The sequence below is a fragment of the Galeopterus variegatus genome, unplaced genomic scaffold (assembly GCF_000696425.1).
Source record: "Galeopterus variegatus unplaced genomic scaffold, G_variegatus-3.0.2 Scaffold2367, whole genome shotgun sequence".
NCBI classification, from domain to species: domain Eukaryota; kingdom Metazoa; phylum Chordata; class Mammalia; order Dermoptera; family Cynocephalidae; genus Galeopterus; species Galeopterus variegatus.
The window spans coordinates 182,493-204,144 of record NW_007728478.1 but is presented as its reverse complement, the minus strand read 5'-3'; positions in this window follow the sequence as shown (position 1 = coordinate 204,144).

Sequence of the window (21,652 nt, the reverse complement as noted above, 5' to 3'; positions counted from 1 at the left end):
AATCACCGCTCATTCAAGTCACACATAACTAAAAGTTGAAGTTCACCTCTCTGCTTTTCTTAGAGGGAGAGGAAGAGTTTCCACTCCTAATGCACTGCCCACAGTGGCCTTTGCTGTTCTGCTTCTCAAAACTGGAGAGAATGAAGGGCAGTGGAACTGAACATCAGAGTGTGGACCCAGAAGCCCATCGGCCTGTGCTCAAAATCTGGTCTTGGCCACACACTAGCAGTGTGATCCTGAAGAAAGTACTTAACTCTCTGTGCCTCAGTTTCTTATCTGTAAAATGCAGATGATACCCTGCCTTACATGGTCATTGTGAGGATTAAAAGTGTTGACAGTATAAAATACTCTGCACTGTGCCTGCCTAATATCAGTAATTCATAAGCCTTTGGTATTTCGTAATGCACGTAATCTGCCAGGTTGGGCCTACCCACTAGCGGTGCGAAATCAGCCAAACTGTCAGGCCTTGCGTGCTTTCTGAAATCCATATCCACAGTTGGGATCACTTAGGTTTAGTCCTCTCCAGTGAGAGGGGAGTAACAGGGAATAGAAACTGTGTCACCTGGTTGTCTGTGCACCTGATGAATGGCTGGCTTGCTCTATTCCTTATCCTTTGGTTCCCATATAATCTGAGTGTTAACACTCAGGCAACACCTGAAAGTCCAATAGTGTTAAACTGAATGGGACACTGTCAACGGTGATGAACCAGAAATTCCCTAGACAAAACAGGACACACATGGTCACCCTCCTTACTGCTGACTTGATGTTTGACTATTTGGCTTGCTGTAGGCCTAAGGTAGTAATTAGGACATTTAGCACAGCACTTCACAGTGTGTCAGGTGCGTGTACATACAGTTGATTCCTTTCAACATTCTTGAGAAATAGACTTTATTCTTTTCTCCATTTTACAGATGAGGCAATGGAGGTATATCAATGTACTAAAATTACACCAACAGTAAACAGCAACCCTCTTTCTATTCTACCATGTCATGGTTGCCCCTTATTCCCAGAGACCTCACAGTGTCTGAACATCTTCCATAACTTTGCACCATCTTTTGGCTGATCCACTTGCTTTCAAGATTCCCATTGCTCATCTGGTCTTGGACCAAGGATAGAACCAGGTTTTGTGCCCATGACAAGCCATGAAACTAATTTTAAAGTTTACTAATATAGATGCATGAGCTATTTATCTTTTTTTCTGGGCCATGACATAGGAAGGAGAAAGTTTAAACTCTGGCTCTGCCAATCGTTAGCTGTGAGGCCTGGCTCAAGGCTCTTACATTCTTTACACCACAGTTCTCATGCCTGTGCAGGCTCCTGGAATCGTGAGCATATCCTTGTCTGTAAAGTGGAAATAATAACACTTGCCTCGTTGTGAGGATTAAAGGAGGTACATAGGGAAAGAGTTTAGCAAATAGTAAGTGCTACAAATAGCAATGATGATAATGATAATTTTCATTATTACCCACAGACCCAGAAGAATGATCTTTCAGACAGATGAACAAATGGATAAGCAAATAATCAACAAGCAGGAGGCCCTAAAGGAAAACGTTCTGTGCCTTCTTGGTTAAAAGTGTATTCTACACTTGCACAAATATGAAAAGATGCAGACACGAGGGTTTTCATCATTACATTATTTGTAAATGCAGAAAAGAGTATCTTTGACTTTGGCTAATTGACGATGATGTCCGTCACACTGAATTAGATGGGCAGTCTACTTACTTTGTATAACTGGTAAATGCTCTGGGTCTGGTGACCAGAAGTCTGATTGAGTCACCACAATAGAAAATTACAGCCATATTAAACCCCAAATCTGAACCAGAGGTAGATCCAGAGCCCTTGAAATAAATGGATTTTGGGTTCTCCCAGAGAAAGGAGCTTGCTACACTGCCAAAAGCGTACAGTGTAAGTCTCCCTCTTAGACATCTCTGTGATAAAAGTCCCACTACATGCAGGATTGCTAATGGCACAGACTCTTCAGAGTGAAGATTCAGGTTACCCACCAACCAAGTAACACCTCTAGGCAAGATGCTTACAAAGGTTAAAGGAATATGTAATGGGTAATAGAAGAAGGTAGTTATAAATAACAAGTGTAATTATGTGGCAAGTTGCAGAAATGAAGACTGTAATAGTTATGAGCGTTTCTTCCATATTTGACCTAAATATATTTGTATATATATTAGCCAATTTTGTCTTCCCCTTTCCTATTCCCCTAACCTAAGATGTGGGAGTAGAAGTTAACCTCATAGCTCAGTGTACAAATTACAAGGTATCAAAAAAAGAGTGTGACTCAGAAGAAGAAAGAACATCAGCCAAACAGGTAACATGACTTTGTTTCCTCTTGTGGAGCAGCTTAGCATGTTTTGATAGGATGAGGGATAGCAGCATCATGTTAGGTGTAAACAAGATTTTACTTTTGTTTTTATTTGGAAGTTATGTCTGGTTGAAAGAAGTGCATGTGGAAGCTATGTTCACAACAGGTGGACTGTGATGGCTTTGTATTTTGTCAGCTTTACTAAGCTTCCCAGAGTTCCCTTTCCTGTATGACTCCGGGTTAGGGTTGGCCAAGGGATATTTACAACAGACTTGGGAAGCAGAAGTGAAGCCCAGCCTTTATGAGCTCCAAAGGTGGCTGCGGGGCACTGTGCCAGCCCATGCATATTGTTGCTGATCTGCTGGCTCCTCTGGCTCCCATTTGATCTTCTTCAACTCCCTGGGCCAGAAGTGTGTGGAGTTCCACGGATGAAGGTGTCAGCTTCTGCTGGTCACTCACATCCCCAAGATAAGAGTAACTGAGAGACAATCATTGGTTTCAGTCTTCCCTTGATCTCTCTTACTTCATGTCTAGTTTTCTTTCCCAGTTGCTACCATAGCTGATTTATAGTGGCTTCAGCCCAACACTAGGTTCAAGAGCCTTGCTGGGACTTCTTCACCGCCTCCTATAATTGTGTGAAGTCTAATCCCTATCAATAAGCTTTATTCTACACCACACAAAGTGGTTCTGCTCTTCTGATGAAACTCTGACTAGTACATTATTATGTTGCTTTTTATTTAAAATTATGTTCTAGTTAATAGCATGATGGTAACTGTGCTGTTCACAACTGAGCTGGAAGAAACTTCAGACAATACCCAGGTGAACAGGTTTCAAATTGCTCCTCTGAGACTCTTCTTGGCTCAGAGGTGGGACCGTGGATCTCCACAGGCAAGGCTCCTCCGTTCTGTCCAACCAGAGAAACTTCATATCTACCTGCTCCATGTTGGGTTTGTGTTCAGCTTTTTTTTTTTGCACTGTAAAATAGGGAACTTGTCTAATCTCCTTATTTCACAGATAAAGAACTTCAGCGACAAAGAGTACCAGTGTTAGCAACTAGCTACTGAGTGAGGTGCAATGAGAACTCAGGACTGCAGACTTCCAACCAGGGATTTAGCCCATACACCCCCTGTGTTGACAGGCAATTGTGTTGGTTGTGCCAAGAGAACTCAGACTACTGTAAACCCAAGACCAGTGGTCTGTGGGTAGATCAGCTTCATAGCCAGCCCTGAAGGGGATAAACCTCTGATTCTGCTGGTTCCCTTCCAGCTGTGCGGGGGACACTTAAAACCCTTAATATTAGTCCTCCCAGGTTTCTGTACCAGTACCCGAATGAAAAAGAAATAGAGAAACATTCAGAAGTTATTTATTTCCCTATTTAATTGAGGTAGTTTTTTTTTTTAACTTAAAGAAGAGGCATCTTGTTCCCTTTAAATCCACTTAGACAAAAACTAGACATTATTGACAGAAGGCCTGTGATATGCATCTCAGGTTTTATGTGGGGATTTTCATTTTGTCACATCCAGTTTAAGCCACCAGCCTAATTTAATTACAATTAATGAATCACCATTTACCCTGAGGCAAAACCAGGGTTTCTTGCTGAAGAGGTGTTCAGTGCATAGCATTCAAATTCATGACCTAGACCTCAAATTAACGGGCTGTCCATTAAGAATGGATGAGTGGCTTTGAAGACTGCATTTATCGGTTGTCGACAGTGGTCTCTTGTCGTCCCCAGTGGTTCCTCTGGAAGAGACAATCAGAACTAGAAGACGCTGCAAAGCAAATGTCCAGAACTCCCTAGTGCCAAATGGGGTTTCATTAAAGAACAGCTTTGTCTGTATAGAGGTGGATTCTATGAAGTGGTATTTAGTTTTGTCTGCCCTGCTTATGAGAGGAGGCTCTGTCTCAGTTGCAGGGTTTTCTGAACCCAGAAAGGAATAAGCCTGCTGAGAAATTGGATCCTTCCCAGAGCAGGGGATACTTCCATCCTGCATCCAACCCCCAGGGTCTCATTGTTGGGAAAAAGCTAACGGGATATAAGAGACAGAAGTGTGTTGGATGACAAGGTCACCTTTTGTGATCAATGGAACCCTGGGAACTGAACCTCTGGGCACAAAGAATCCCCTGACTTTTAAATCAAAACAAAAGGGTAAGTCCCTTACTGTCAATTCAGTCAGTAAGGATTTGGCGAGCACCTACTATGTGCTTAAACCTCCAGATATTTAGCTAATGGTGCCAAGGAGTGTAGTATTAAGTGTAAATGTGAGGGGTGGAGACACTCTTGGGCTGGGATGGGAGGGAAGTTCATCCTGTAGAGTTTTAGTCATGCCATGTTTGCCAGGGCTGATTATTCAGCTGGTCTAATTGGCTGGCTTGGTGCCCTTTTCTTCCTTCATTGATCCATTGGTCAAAGAGGGCACCATCACACGAAAGAAAGGGGTCATTCTTAGGTAGAGGCTATGGGAGCCGTGCTTTCCTGCTAGAACCTGATGGTACAGGACTCAGAGTCCTGAGATGGGCTGGCTGGGCACATCAGTGAGGTATCTCAGGAGGTGGAAGCCTGACCCTGAAAGAAGGCCTGAGCACAGGTGACATTCCTGGTACTAACTTCAGAATGTACAAAGGCAGCCCACAGCCAAGACCATGAACAAGCAGGACACTGCTCTGCCTGGAGAGGTGGGATCCTGTTGGGATAGGCAGGAATCATTGTTGGGTGTATCTCCCCTTTTGCAGTGTTCACAGAGTGTATGGATGGCTGTGGCTGCTTTTTGTGAAAGATTGCTCTCCTACAATCAATCCTTAACTTGGTGGCCACTTGTTCTGCCCTTTCATTTCCATTCAGTGTGGTGATGGTTCCCCAGAGTTGTATGCCCTTAAGTCCCAGTCATAGGATCTGTACTGGCCTTCGCCAGACCCCCTACTGTCTCCTCATTCCTAGATCCCTGGCCCATCCTCATTTTTCCAAGGAAGCTTGAAATGAGGTTGCAACATATTCCTTTTCAAACTCTTATCTCGGCCACTTTCCTGTAGCCACTCCCTGATTTGAACAACTTCCTTCTTCAGGTTGGCAAATTACCCCACAGCCTCTCTTTCAAATTCTTTGTAGAGTTCCAACTGGCTGATGAGGCTGAAAAATGGGAACGAAGAGCTACGTAGCTAAGGGGAAAGGCATGAATTCTGAGAACTGAAATTTGTGAAGATGTAGCTCATGCTACTCCTGAAAGCCTCCTTCAGTGCCTCTGACCAGCATCTCTCCTCTCTTTCTAACATCCGTGGCACATCATGAACTAATGCTGAATATCATATTTTAACATTTGATATATATTCATTCATTTGTCAGGATAGAGCAGGGCCTGCAGGATCACATGACAGCAGATAACCTGGTTTCTTGCCCTGAAAGAGCTGATCATCTTGCTGAGGAGACATCATCATCATCATCATCATCATCATCAGCAGCAGCAGCAGCAGCAGCAGCACACACATACCCAGTTAAATAGCAAGACAACGAAGCAAGAGTTTTTACAAGACATGACACGGTGAGTGCCAAGTGAGCACTCCCGACCTTATGTATGTGTGGTACAAGTTGACCTTCCGTGTGGGACGTGTTGATCTCCTGTGTGGTATGAGTCGACCTTCTGTGTGCTGTGAGCTGACCTTACCTGTGGGACGAGTTGACTTTACCTGTGAGATGAATTGAACTTCTCTATGGGAAGAGTTGACCTTCTATGTGGTACAAGGCAGAGAGTCTGTGGGCTGGATGGTCAGGGCACACTTTTCAAGAGTGATTTAGGGCCAGCCCGGTGGCGCACTGCTTTAGTGCGCCGCTTGGGAGCGCGGCGGCACTCCCGCCGAGGGTTCGGATCCCACATACAGACCGGTTCCCGCTCACTGGCTGAGCGAGGTGCGAGAGCAACACCGAGGGTTGCGATCCCGTTGCCGGTCCCGGTCCGGTATGGGGGCGACACCAAGGGTTGCGATCCATTGCCGGACACGGAAAAAGACAAAAAAAAAAAAGTGATTTAAACTAGTCCTAAAAGGAGAGTGAGAATTGGATAAGCAAGATTCAAGTTTGCTGTGATACTATAACTTGGTATTTTCTGCTTACTGATTGTGTGTCAGGGTGGTCTCCTCAGCTAGACTGCAAGTTTCTGAATGCAGGAACCCTGTCCTGTGTTCCCTCTGGGTCTCTCTCACCTGTGTCAGCTTCACAGTGAAGAACACAGTGTCTTCTTGGGTTGTGTGCCAGAGCCGTGCACTGAACTGAATGGAATAAAGTCACACCCTGAGGCTTCTGTGCTGGGCTTGTCCACATCAGAGAGAACTTGGGGTCTGAGGCCAGCTTGAAGAAAATGGCATCTTTGGGCATCAAAAGTCACCCAGCCTGTCACAGGACATGCAGACTTTCCTTTCTCCGAGCAACTGCAGGAGGGCCACAAATTCTCCCTTCTAACCTACACCTTTCTAGTAAGACCAGAAGTGCTTGTGCTAAACATTTTTACAATAACTATTGTCTGATGATCACTTTCCCTGAGACAAAATGGCCACGAGGCTTAAGATTTGCAAACTGTCACTTGCTCAATACCTTCTAAGACTGTGTACCTAGTGATTTAAAAAATTTTTTCTTAAAGAGGCCCTCCAAATTATCAGTATAATCCCAAGAAAATTTGGATCTTCCCCTAAAGTTTATCTTTCATATAGTAAATGCTTTTCTCGTGGAACCTTCACAACAGTATTATGAGGAGAATTCTATATAAATTGGACTTTATCAAGAGTCTCAGAAAGGTCAGTTTGACTTGCTCAAGGTCACACAGCAAAAGATACAAATGTTATAAATGAGTTTCAGAACAGAGATGAGATATTCTCGTAAATTATCCTAGACTGAACACTGAAGACTTTTGGTTTCCTCTCCCAGTTGATGAAAATGAGAACGTAGCTGAGTAACGCCACATCCTTTCAAAGCTACCCTCTGCCTGTAAGATGAGAAGCCCGAGGTAGTCTTAAGTGAGCAGGGCTAGGGCACAGACACCAGAGGGAATTATGTAGTTATTTTGTTGGTGCTTAAAGTCTACCAAATTCTCTACTTCAAAATGCAGCAAGCAGCAAAGAGACAGAAAACAGTGTTGGAAAACTGGCTTAATTCAGATGTGTCTGGGGCATCCAAACTTATAGTTTCAAGTTTCATTTTGTTTTCTGTCTTTTTTGTTCCAGGGAAGTCAGTCATGTCTCATAGAATGGTGATTTTGAACAGGAAGGTAGCATGCCCACATGCAGTTATTCATGAATACTTACTTACTCACTCATCAAACATTTCGTGAGCATCTACTATGAGATATGCACTCTGCTAGGGGCTGTCCACAGCCTCATCATGAGACCTGCAGAGTCTCAGGCTACTTAGGCAACTACATTTCCTTCTGCAAACCCCTAGACCTTACATTCCTTAAACTGAGGCCCCATCAGAGGGCTAGGGGTAGGGGTAGAGGGACTGCAGAAGAGGTTTTACAGATATCATAATAACAATACTGAAGACATTCATAACACATCTTGAAACCTGTGTCCTGTTGCCAGACCAGGCAACCTGTAATGCACTACGACTTAATCCATTTTTAAAAATAAATATTTCCGTTATCTTATAAATAGCACTTTTATACTCGTACGTCATTGTACTTTTTTTTTTTTTTGGTGACAAAAGTATTAATTTGTTAATGTAAATATTTGTACTTTCCTACATGTCCTATAACCCTATTCTGACATTTGTCATTGTTAAATGTCCTAGAAGCCCAGACCTCTGTAGGTCTCGGAGAAGTCCTGCCCTTAAGAGGCCATTTGTCAAAAATCCCGCCCACCTCTGCGGCTCTTTCTGTGTCACGTCCCCTGTGCTCACCACTGCCCCACTGGTCTCTGCTCAATTCCTCTAACACACACCGTCCTTCCCACCCGAGCCGGAGCCCGAGTCCACGCTACTCCTGCTGCCTGCAGGCTTATGTGGGGCCGGCTCTGTCCCGTCCTTCACATCATGATTTAAGTACCTCCTCCTCAGACGCGTTTTCTTTATTTCTCGCAGTGGCAGGTGCTCTGTTAAGCCCCTGGCTGCTCTCTGTTTTCCTCTTTTGTAATGGTGATCACCATTATATTTAAATAGTCACACACACAAAAAAAATTAAATGAAATTAAAAAATTAAAAAAATGTTACTTGTATGAAACTATTTATGTGGTTTGGATCCATCTTACCTCGAAAAGAGCTGGTCACATTTGCCTGCACTCTCCCTCCTGTGTGTCCTCCACCTCCATAGAACTGCAGTGGGCAGGAAAAATTTCACGTCCTGTCCCCCAGTATTTCATAACCTATATATAAAGATGTAAACCACCTTTTTGCTGGTTTCCACTGAAAGAAAAGCCACTTGCCCTCAGATTCTCACAGTCCTACGGTTGAAGATTTGGAGCATCTCAGGGAAAGATCATGGAGTGCACAGCAGAGTCTAATGTCTCTGCCATGCATACTATCATCTCTCTTTCTCCTTCCTTACTCGAGTTTAGAGTTAATGTCTTCCTCTTTGGGGAGAAGAGATCACAAATGATTCTATCAACATTCAGGTTCATTTAGTTTACAAATTCTACCTCTGGCAGGCATGTCAAGGAATTTCTTTTGAAAAAACACGTCATTGTCTCTAAAGGGTTTCTGCTATGCAGTCATCTCCCTCTGTTACATGGTTTGCTAATGCCTGTCTCCCCCATGTGCAGGTAAGCTCCAGGAGAGTAGGCACAGTGACTGTCTTGTTCACTGTTAAACCCTCAGTGTTTGTCTGACATAAAGCATGAGCACTCATTAAAATATTTGTTGAATAAATGAATGGATGAAATTTAATCTCTAAGGTTGAACAACACGCAACATGAATGACTATACACCAGGTATTATATCAAATGCTTTATATCTATCACTTTATTTCTTAACAACTCTATGATTTGGATGGACAATTCTGTTGTTATCCCCATTTTACAGATAAGAAAACTGAGGCATAGAGATATTTTTCAGTATCACATTGTTTGTTTGTGCTGGAGCCAGCATTCACTTCCATGACTGTCTGACCCATCATAGCCTGAGCTTTAACCACATTGGTCGTTGGCTTCACTCTCTTCTGCCATAGCTCACGATAGCGACAATAGTAATAATAACAGCTGTCCTTACTGAGCACTATGTTCTCATTACTGTGCTAACCACTTATAAAAATTATCTTGTTTATTTCAACCAAAAACCTGTGAAATAGGCACTACTGTTGTCTCCATTTTACACATGGGGAAACTGAGGCTTAAAGAGAATCAACTACCCACTCATGAGTTGGTTAGATAATGTTGACTATAAACCAAACAACAGTGACACTAAATCCACGTAACTTAGTTTTCCTTTGCCAGATTTAAATAATAAAGAACATGGAGTTTTCTAACAATATTCAGAGAGCAATTTCAAACCAGAAGCTCTCTCAGAGGCTGGCATCTCACATGTGAGAGCCCTTCTGTTTCTGGAGGCTTTTGTGTTATTTCCAACAATTATTTTTTATTTCCTTCTGCTGAGCAAGCCAATTATTGGTGACTTCTCATCTGGTTGCTTCCCTGTATGACAAATCACATTACTCTGAATTCCCCATAGTTTTCTAACTCCATCCAAGGCTGTTGGTTGAAAGAAAGAATTGAAACTTTGATCACCTGTGCTTATAAAAGGAAAATTGGGCTTCCAAGGGCCCCTGGTTGCCTGGTAACAAGGCCTCATGGCCTCTGGAGGGCTCAGCCTCCTAGAGCTGCTGTGGGGACTCAGATCAAGCAGGGACAAACCTTGAGGGATTGTGGCTGTATTAGTTTCCTGTGGCTGCCATAACAAATGACCACAAACTTAGTGGCTTAAAGCAATAGAAATTGATTCTCTCAGTTCTAGAGGCCAGAAGTCCAAAATCTAGGTGTCAGCAGGACTGTGTTCACTTTAGGGGCTCTAGAGGAGAGCATTTCTTGCCTCTTCTAGCTTCTGGCATCTCCATGTGTTTCTTGATTTGTGACTACGTAACTCCAGTCTCCATCTCTGTCTTCACATGGACCTCTCCTCTTCTGTCTTTTATAAGAACACTTGGCATTGAATTTAGAACCCACCTAGTTAATCCAGGATGATCTTATCTCAACATACTTAATTACATCCACAATGACTCCTTTTCCAAATAAGATCATTTTCACAGGTACTGGGACATAACTTTTTGGGGACCATCCTTCAGCCAATTATAAGGTCCATGCAAAGTTGCCTCTGTTAACTCCGGTTTTCAGTATACAGATGGCAAGATGCTGAGGGATCTCATCAATGTTACACAGATGCTGCTATGGTTTAAATGTTTGTTTTCCTCCCAAATGCATATGTTAAAACCTAACCCCCAAGATGATGATATCAGGAGATGGGGCCTTTGGGATGTGATTAGGTCATGAGGACACAGCCCTCATGATTAGGATTAGTGTCCTTATAAAAGAGGCCCCAGAAAGCTAGCTCACCCCTTATACCACGTGAGGACACAGTGAGAAGAAGCCTCATGACCCAGGAAGCACGCCCTCACCAGACACTGAATCTGCTGGTGTCTTGATCTTGGACTTCCAAGCCTCCAGAACTGTGAGAAATAAGGTTTTGTCATTTATAAGCTGCCTCTTTTATGGTATTCTGTTAGAGCAGCCAAAATGGACTAAGACAGATACCCAGCTTTTAAATAACTTGGTCATTACTTACCCATTACCATTACCCATTACTTATGAACAGTTATTGAGCTTCTGCTATGCTAGGCACTGGGAGTTCAGGGCTAATCTCTATATTCTCAGAAGCTAATCAGACAGAGTGACAAGGGCGCAAATACTTACAATCCAATGTGGCACGTTCCCTAAAAGAGGTCGTGCAATGCGTGCAATGAACATGTGAAGGGGACAGGGCAGGCAGTCTAGATTCTCCTTTGTTGTAGAGGAGCCTGGTGACCAGTGAGGCTGACAGGTCTAAGATCCCACAGCTTGGACCTGACAGTACTGAGGCTTGAATCCAGAGCTGTTGGCAATTATGTAGAGGCCTTATGCTTCTGACAGCTGAAAACTGTTTGTCCCCTTAGAAGGCAGATTCTCATGTTCTTGGTGACTTTCCTTTGAATTCTAGAAAGTTTTGTGACACCTGTAGGGTAACTGGTGGGAAAGTTATACTCTTGCTTTGTGTCTCATCAATCCTTTTCTTTTCGTTACCTCTTCCTTCTCTTTTTTGAGTTGGGAGATGCTGGAGAAGGAAACCCAAACTATCTTTGGATAAGATATTATCAAATAGCAATGACACAGAAGAGCAAGGTCCTAGGTCAAGAAACACTGTAAATTGTAAATTTACCATAAACATGCTGCAAATTGACTTCCTTCTCAGTTTTTCCCTCTAGAAGAACCTCTGTGAAGCCTTTGAGGTGAGCCTCGCTTCAGTCTGCCCCTCTTTTCTACCCTCTCCCATTTACTCTCCTACCTCACTCCAAGCTTCCATATGGGGAGAGGGGCAGTGACAAATGCACAATGAGTTATCATGGCACAGCCATGGCCTTACAATTGAGCTCATCTAAGATAGTTCCATTCAATTCAACAGACTTTTATTGAGTGCCAGCTAAGTTGGTAATTGTGCTTATCACTAGAATGCAAAGAGAACCAAGATATAGGCTCTTCCTTCAAGGAGCTTATTGCCTAATGGACTCACAGGATAGAGGCACTTGTAGCTAGGCAGAAATAACAAGTACATTGGAGAAAACCCCATTGCTGAGGTTACTACTAGTAGGACATGAATGGATAAGCTGTGGCAGATAGGTAGCTGGAATTGGGTCACACTTGCCATGAGACATGGAGACTGAAGGAGATCATGTTTTCATATTGCTTTAGAATAATGGGTTAGATTGAACCTGCATGTGGTCAAAAGCTATTGTAGCATTATTTTGGATCCCATAGAGAGTGTCACAGATAAAAGTGTATTTGTTCATTTTCTGTTGTTTATAACAGAATACCTGAAAGTGGGTAATTTACAGAGAAATTAAATTGATTTCTTACAGTTTTGGAGGCTGGGAAGTCCATGGTCCAGGGGATGCATCCGGTAAGGGTCTTCTTGGTGGTGGGGTGACTCCCTACAGCAACTCAGGGTATCACATGATGAGAATGAGCTGAGCAAGAGAGAGCTAACCTCACTCCCTCTCCTTATAAAGCCATCAGAACCACGCCCATTACTCCATAATGGATCAATCCATTCAAGAAGGCACAGTCCTCACAATCAAATCACCTCTTAAAGGCCTGACCCTTCAAATACTGCAATTAGATTTCCCAACTTCTTAACACTGTTACAATGGGGGTCAAGTTTCCAATACATGAACTTTTGGGGGACATGTTTAACTCATAGCAAAGAACATTTGTGCTTTGTTGTTCCAATACCAAAGAGAGTATTAAAAATGGGAGAAGATATTATGGAAGGGAGCAGGGCTAGATGCAATGTACAAGGTGTCCCTGTTGATAGGAATCTGTGTTAGAAGCCCAGTGAAGAGAATGCTGTTCAGGGTAACACAAGCCACTTATAGTTGTAGGGCCCTGGGATAATGAAGACTTCTTCCTCATATCCTGGACTTCTCCTATCCTATCCTATCCTATCCTAATTTCTGGCATGGTCCAAAGGGTTTCTTAAATACAGGGTGCCTTTCTACTCAGTGGTCATGAAGGTCAACTATTGGCATTTCAACAGGCAGCCAGAGAAGAGATAGCATGTTGATCCTGGGATGAGCGATTGTTCTGAGGCCTTCTTATGCACCTCGTCTCTCTTCTGCCAGCCACCACTGCAGTGACCAGTTCTCTGCTAGATCTCACCAGCTTTGCACAGGTGTAACCTGGGAGCCTCGTGTTGTGCATCTCCTGCCCTGGGTCTGCCATGTCGTAGGTCATGACAGGAACCCATGCATTTGAATTCTCGTGTATAAACTAGAAGTAAGGGGGAGTTGACAGCCCATGAGTGACCCTTTGGTCAGTGGGAGATAGGTGCTGATTAATAAACACCTTCCCTTTTCTACCCTAAGGGGATGCTTCTAAGATGCATTTCTTGTGGCTTCTCAGAGGGTCCTCTGGGATGGAGCAGCCTGTAGGGTGTGGCTGTGCAGCCACACAACCTTGTACCGAACTCCCTCCCTCCCTCCCTCCCTCCTTCCCTCCCTCCCTCTTTTCCTGCTCTCTGGGGTCGCAGGCCCAACAACTTGCACGTAAACATTTGTAGAGAACACAAGGTAAGATGTTAGTCATAAAGGAAATGCTATTTTTGGACAGTCTCTAAATCTGCATTAAAACAAGCCATGGTCTGTCATCACTACAGCATGACCCTGAGGCTTTGTGGGTTTAACATTCTCATTGTCATCTATTTGCAGGGGACTTTCAAGGACACTGATATATGGTCATTTATAACAGTGATGCTGAGATATCCTTGTGGAATTATTTGGCTGGTGAGAGTGACCCATCAGCTAAGTGTCTTCTTGTTCGAAGATTCTCAAGTTTGAAGATTTAGGAAAGTCTCAGGATTGACCCCAAAGGACACGGATGTTCTGTACAAATGATGAAGACACTACGTTCTCCTGATAATTTCTTTACAGTGCTCCTTCTTACCCCTGCCCCAGGGTCTGCTGACCACTGCACAGAACCAGTGGTGTAGCGGATGGTGATTTGGTTTTCTTGTAGCTTGTGGCACACAGACCCTGGGCAGCATTTCCTACCCTACCCCTTTTTTAATAGCAGTTTTTCATTTATGGACCAATGGTGCTATCTCAGGCAGGAATCATTGATTAAATCCCTAAAGGGAGTTGTCATCTGCACGTGCAACCTAGCTTAAAGAAAATCTGGTCGAAATCTATCAAAAGTGTTATACTTTGATAAAAAATGTTCACTAAAAATTAAAAATGGCCATATCTGCTTCTATCTTTTAAAAAAGTTTCTGTTAACACCTGAAATGTGTCCCATTAGTTAGTACAGCTACTTAGTCCAGATTTCATCTTTGGCCATGTAAGTGCTTTCACTAGGGAGTTATTTTAATACCATGATATCTGATGATGAGGCCATCTGAGCCTGCTATTAGGGTAGTCACAGCTCTTGGCTAGCCATGGGGCTGGGGATTTTGGCTACACTTTGCTTCAGTGGTGTGTTTTTAATGCTTGCTCCTTATCTGGGGTTGACTCTAACACCTAAATGAAAGTCTCTAAAAGATGTTCTCATAGAGAGGAAAAGTTCTTAGAGAGGTGTCCTCTGATCTGGGAATCAGTTTTGTTGGGAAACTGTGGAATCTTCTCAGTATAGTCTAGAAAGATGGTGAGGGTCTTTTCCCATCAGTGTGGATTTTAACATGGCCTGTTGTTGACAAAATTGTGAAGTGTTGGTGACGTTTCTTATTCTTGTCTACTTTATGTATTTGTTTCTCCCTTCATTCACTCCACAAAATAGTGTTGAGTGTGCCAAATGCCACGCCAGGTTGTGCAACTGCTCAAGTCAATCACGTGCAGACCTTGATCTTACGGATAATTTGATCGAGAACACTCTTTCCTAAAGTGTGTTCCTCACAATTTAGTCTTGTAGGGGTTCCTTTCAAAAAATATTGGAAAATGAGGTGCTGCATATTAATTATTCCTCCTAAAGATTCTCAGTGTGTATTAGCCCTAAAGGTTCTAAAAGTCTGACCTGGAGAAATAATCTTTGTTTAACCCAGTCCTTCTTCTCAAATGTATTCAATCAAGTAACATCTCCCTACCCTCTTCCCACTTTTTTTGTAGCTTCTATTAAAGTCCTTCAGACTCAAGTTCTGGGGGAAAGTTAAGAACATTGGTAGAGTGAGGGATTCCCCTTTGAAGCTCTTCCTGGAGTGACTCCAGAGATTCCCAGTGTCTGGGCACCTTCTCCATGCCTTCCTGCACAGCCATTGATCCCACCGTTGGCCCACACTGAGCTTCGTTTTCCAACCTCATTGAAATAATAAGCATGAATCATTAAAAAATGACACAGTGACCTCCTGTTCAGGCCTTTTCATGTGTCAGGCAGTGTGGCAAGTGACTTACATATATCATCTCTTCTGTCCTTCAATCAGTCCTCTGAGGTACATTTGAGCATTCTCATTTCACAGGTGAGAAAAATTAGGGATTACAGCAGTTAAGTAACTTTCTCAAGGACCTTCAACTAATAAATAGCAGAGATGGATATTGAACTCAGTCCTGTCGGATTCCAAGGCCCAAGCCCATTCATTGTCAACAAGCCAGGGTTTCCCAAAGTGAGTTACTTAGGCTGACTTCAAAAGGATAATGAACACTTTTAAATATATGTGCATTATAATGAATGTTAGAAAAATGTAACTAGTCCAGTAAACTTGTGATATGACATTTCCCTTTGGAATAAATTTGCCTCAGTAATAAAAATTAAATCGATTTAAAGAAAAATATCTTATTATTAATAATAAGGTTGTGTTGCTACAGCAAAAACTGTGAAGGTCATGCACAGCTAGCAGAACTGGAAGCACAGAAGCCACCCAACTTCTTCCTGCTGTTCTTACGATTCCTCATCTCCCCTGGGAGTCTGCAGACCTGGAACTCAGCTGGCTTCCATTCTGTGTTGTGCTCCTTGAACTGGGGAAAAGCTCCCTTGGAGTCCATGTACATGGCCCTTCTCACACCAGGGTGAGGTGCTTTGGGAGTCCCTCTGGGCCAGGTAGTTCTTCTTGCTTCACGGAGTAAGGCACCCTGGGAGTCATGCACCCCTCCCCCCCCCCCCGGAAACTGTGGGCAGGGAAGTAGGGGTATAGGAGAACTCTCTGTACTTTCTGCTCGATTTTTCTGTAAGCCTAAAACTGCTCTAAATAAAGTCTATTAAAAGAAATCTGCCTTCCTAACACGACCTAAGAAGCTCTATATGCTCTGGCCTCTGGCCTCCTGGTTCTGACTCGCCTGGTTCTGCTTGGTCACCTGACCTCTAGCATCTCACAAGCACTGTGCCCATTTCCAGCTCCTGGAGTCTGCACTACTGTGCCCTCTGCCTGGAGTGTCCTGCCCCCCGGCACTTGCCTAGCCTATTCTCTCCTGCTGCTCAAGTCTCTGCCTTCTGCCAATCCTCGGAGAGGCCGTCCCTGACATCCCTGCCCTGCCCATGCCTTGCTTAGTCATGTTTTCCTGTTTTGTTTTCTTCTTAAGCACCTGTCATTGCTCAAATGTATCTTGTTTATGTGTGTTTGCTTCACCTCTGGCACAAACCCTGGCATACTGTAGGTCCTCAAAATATATGCGTCCAACTTGTGGCATTGGAAATGAAACAAAAATTTAAATAAGATTTGCCCTAGGTAATCATTCAGAAAATGGCATAAATGTGTGCTACATTTATGTCTATATCCCTGTCACATCAAATGACACTGACCTATAATATCACTGTAAGGACAGAGACCAAATTGGTGTCATTCATTCACAATATAAACCCGCGTCCAGCACAATGCTTGGTACGGTTATCTGATGAAAGAATAAGTAAATGGAAAAAAATGAATGAATGAATAATATCCAAAACAGTAATATATACTTTCACCCATGGTTTCACTAAAGTCAGTTTTTTATTGTCAAGTTTCAAGAAAGGTGAAGGCAGCTTAGTCATATTTTCCAACACTGATTTGACTCAGTTGAGGCACACAGAAATTTTACAGTGAGTAGCACAGACACTCCTCTCCAGTGTACCCTCCGTCAGGCACCAACTCTGGTAGGTTCTGCCCGCTAATGTCTCTGTGCACCACATGATGTAAGATCTTATGGAATGGTATGTGGAGAGCAGTGTGTGGCATATTATAATAATTATGGATTTCAGATTCCCTGAGGTGTCTTAAAACATACCAGCCTGGAGTCAGCTATATAGAAGCACATTTAGCCAGCTTCCGTGTCTGTCCCCTTCCCACCTTTTCCTTCTTCTCAGTGGAATCAGCTTTGCTTTGATTTTTGATTTCCAGAGGACAGCAACATTTGGCTGTTGTTTTGTATTACCAAGAATACCACCTAGAAATAAAGAGGCTCGTGCTGGGGCAATACGTGTAAGCCAAATCTGCTCTATGTAAACCTGAATGTCCCGGGCTCACCAGTACTTCAGATCTAGGGCCTTCCTCGGATTTGCTTATATTCCTGACCTTTTGGGGTGGAGTGTCCTAATCCCTGATGCAACCCACCGATGCCTTTGATATATATACATGAGCATTAAAAGGGCAGCCTGCCTCCTTGGGTAACTATGATACTCAGCCTGCTTATGTAGAGAAGTCCATTCCCAAGACATGGACTAACGTAAGTGGCCTTGCACATCTCCCAAGAAGCCTGGCAGCATTCTGGGGGTGGCAGCTGTATTGTGCCCATCTATTCCAGCATAAATAATTCAACCCCTGTCTCTGCTAGTACCAGGTGCTCCTGCCTTAGGACAAGTCTTGGACCCAGGTATTTTTGCAAAATTTCTTCCACTAACTTGGGTTCATAATTGCTTCATTGATGTACCTCATCCCTGCAAGAGAAAAAGAGACCATTCTCTCTCTTGACTACCATGCCACCAGAAGAATAGTAAAATGCCCACAGATTTAATTACTTCAGCCCTAGTAAGCCAATCATTTAATGCTTTCAAGTGCATATTTGCAAAAGCTAGAGGTCTCTTAGACTTGAATCTCTGTGCTTGGGCCTCTTGTTGTGGCCATAATCCCTCTAGGCTTATGCCAGTCGCCACTTCAAAGGGCCAATCATCTTGGATGGTTCCACAGTAAGGACTTAAAAGTTTGTCTACAAGGCCAGACTGAAAGAGATCTTTTCCAGTTGACTTGGTTTTATCAGCCACAATAACAGCCAGTCAATGAGCTATCTATGGACGCATGCATGGGTGATCCAATTCAGTTGTTAAGGTTCCTGAAATGACATCAGTCCCATTGATTGCTTTGCCATTAATGGCAATCAGCCCTTATGACGCCCCCCAAAATTCTATTTGATTGAGAAATTACAGAGTCATAAGCATGCCTTGTAGACATGGCCCAGGTGGGTGTCAGGGGACCTTTTCTTCCCTTAATTCCAAAAGATGAGTCTTCCTGATTGGAATTACAATCAGGAAATGGCATATGTGTGTGGAGTGGGATGGGAGAAGGTGTCACAGCTTTAGGACAAACAACCTGTCCTCAGTGAACACATTGATGATCCCCCTTTGATCACAGCCGAAAGGACTACCTCTATTTTAATCCTTGTAATTGTCCTGAACTTGCTGTAGTCACTTCATTCCTCACAGAGACCCACTTGATCTCCCAAATATGAATAAGTTGGCAATGGCATCTGAGTTACTCCATAATTTTAACAACTACATCGAATTGGCCACATCTGAGCTGAGTTAAGGCAAAGTGATTGTGTATAATCTGCTTTTTTTTTTCCATTTTGCTTCAAGTGGCAATTTTGAATCTATCTATCTATTCATACATCCATGTACACACACATGTATATATACACACAAGAATGTACTCAAAATACATACGATGGTACTTCAAAAAGTTTGTGGAAAGATTTGTATTATCTCTTAATTCTATTTTTTCACGAACTTTTTGAAGTACGTGTGTGTGTGTGTGTGTGTGTGTGTGTGTGTGTGTGTTATATTCTTTGTATTTATCTGGTTCTGTTCATTTGTTTTTCGTTTGAATAGACATGAGTAAGCCTGGTCCATTATCCATTTAAGGGGGAAAATAGTGTTTTACACCAGAAGTTCCAAAAGACACTTCATATTATTTTTGGATATACGTAGAAATCAATTTACACATTTTTTAAGAATAAAAAAGTTTCAAACTCTGAAATTACATTAAAACATTAAATTTATAGAAAAACATAGGAGAAAGTATCCAAAAAGCCATTTTGTACAGAAAAAGAAAACTTTTATAGAGTAAGAGTGCAGAATAACTACAGAAAGCATGAGAATGGAAACACGCAAAGTAAAAACATTTGAAAACATTGAAGTGCAAATAGATGAAGGATTTCTCCCCTTGGAAAACAGAAACTAGCTTATTACATCAGTGATGTATATATCTGTAGATAAAAATATCTTTTTCCAAGTTGAGCTTTTGGGATATAACAAATTTTAATCTGATTATACAGGGTGCAGAAACAGAAGCAATAGAGGTAAAGTCATTTGTAGTTAGGCTTTCACAGTAGAGGACATGTCACTGATAAATACAGGTTCAGAGCACAGATTTTCCCATCCCTGGTGGGCTCTGTGCATTTCTCTTGACTCTCAGCAAGAAAGATTATTTTCTATATGAGGGTTTTGATTTCTGCTTAACTGGCAGAGATGCAGGCCTTCATTCCATTGATAGCTGTTCAAGTGTACTTCACCTTTTGGCTAGACTGAGAAACTTTCTTTTGAAATTCTGCCCTGCTGTACCTTCTAAGACTAGATTATATAGTATCAAATAGACTCAATGAAACAGAACAGCAACTGTGATGTCATGCACATAATCTGATAAAACTTTATAATTAAAACTGTGGATCAAGTTACCTCCCGCTTAATAAGCCTATTGACTTAAACTTGATCAGAGAAATCAAATTCAGATGCTTGATGAAATGTTTAACATCTTACTTCATTCTGGAGGTGACAAATGCTGCTGCTGTCATCAGATAACATTTCTCTGGGGGAAAATAACTATTTTGTTTGACTAGACACCAAATTTTCTTTTGGAAATTCAAATTATATTTAAGTGGCAACTGATATTTATAGCCTTCAGAGTGTAGAATATTTGTCTGTTAAGTAAGAGAAGTAAGATTGTGCTCTGTAATTGTGAACAACAGCAGGCTGTGGGACACTTTTGACCATTACAGAAATGCTGGGGCTGCAAGGGAACTCATCCCCACGCAGGACTGGCAGTAGCTCACAGGCAGGGCTCAGGATTCCCATGCCATTGTCCCATTGCCATGCTATCGCTCCAGCTAAAACCAACATCCCGATTCCTCTGCATCTTCCACCTTCTTGCCATTCAGTCCTAGAACTCCCTGACTCTAGGGTCCTGGGGGGAACAATTTACTTCCTCTGGAACTCAGTTTTCTCATCTGGAAAATGAGGATTTGAGGCTTGCTCAGTGCTTTGCACCTTTCATTCTGATGGCACACTCTCGATGGATGCCATTCATACAAGCACTTCCTTGGTGTATCCAGACTGAACAAAGCTCAGAGGATTAAAACAATTTATCAATTGCTCTGTGATGGTGAATCAATGATGGTCATGCATTGCTGGCTGTGGAGGAGGTGAGGTATCAGCTGGAAAGTCCACTTTTCTCCCATTCTTTAAACCTATCACTGTACAGATGGCTGGCTCCCAGCATAACATTGAATGATCTCTGATTTAAACAAATTTTATAGTAAATAATACCCAACTTTGGTACTCTTTTTGAATTAACAAATTACTTCTCATATTATGCTGTGTCTTAGCAATAAGGATTAACAAATTGCTGTTCCGACAAGTAATGGATCCCTCAAGCATATTTCTGAGAAAAAGAAACCAGATGTGAAAGGATAAATATGGTGTGATTCCATTTATATAAAGCTGAAAATTTGACCAGTAGTTACATTTGGGGGCGGGGGGGGGGGGCTTATGTCTGAGAAGGCACGAAAAGGACTTCAAAGTTCTTGTAAAGTTATTTTTCTTTTTTCTGGGTGGAGGTTATGTGTTTGTGTTCACTTTGTGAAAATTTATCACACTGTACACTTATGATTTGAACACTCTCCTCTATGCATGTGATTACTTAAAATGAATACATGAATAAAAGATATGCCTCGCTAGATGCTCTCACAGGAAAAGGCAGCACAGAAGAACATTATCCACGGGGAGTTCACTGTGTGCCTGGCTCTGGTAGAAGGCTGTGGATAACTGATCTCATTTAATTCCTAAACACTATTAGAATACTATTATTAGCCCCAGCTTAAGAGAGGTAAATTAACTTGTCTAAGGTCCACGCAGGTAGTAAGCGACAGAGACAGGTCACAAAACGCAGACTTGATTGCTGAGCGCATGCTCTGAACTGCGGAATTGCAGCAAGCCCTGTGCTCTGCCTGGACCAGTGTGTCTGGGGCGAGTCCTTTGCTGTGCTGGAGCCTCAGTTTCCTCCCTGCTTCTTTTAGCTTTCTCATTCCAGTTCAGTCTGAATTTGTCAACAGATTCATGGATTCAGATATCTCTCCCCTTCTTTTATCCCTGTCCCCTCCCCTCAAAAAAAATCTCCTGTTGCAGCCCTATGAGATATTAGCATACAAACAGAACTTTACTCTGAAGTACAATTGCAGAACT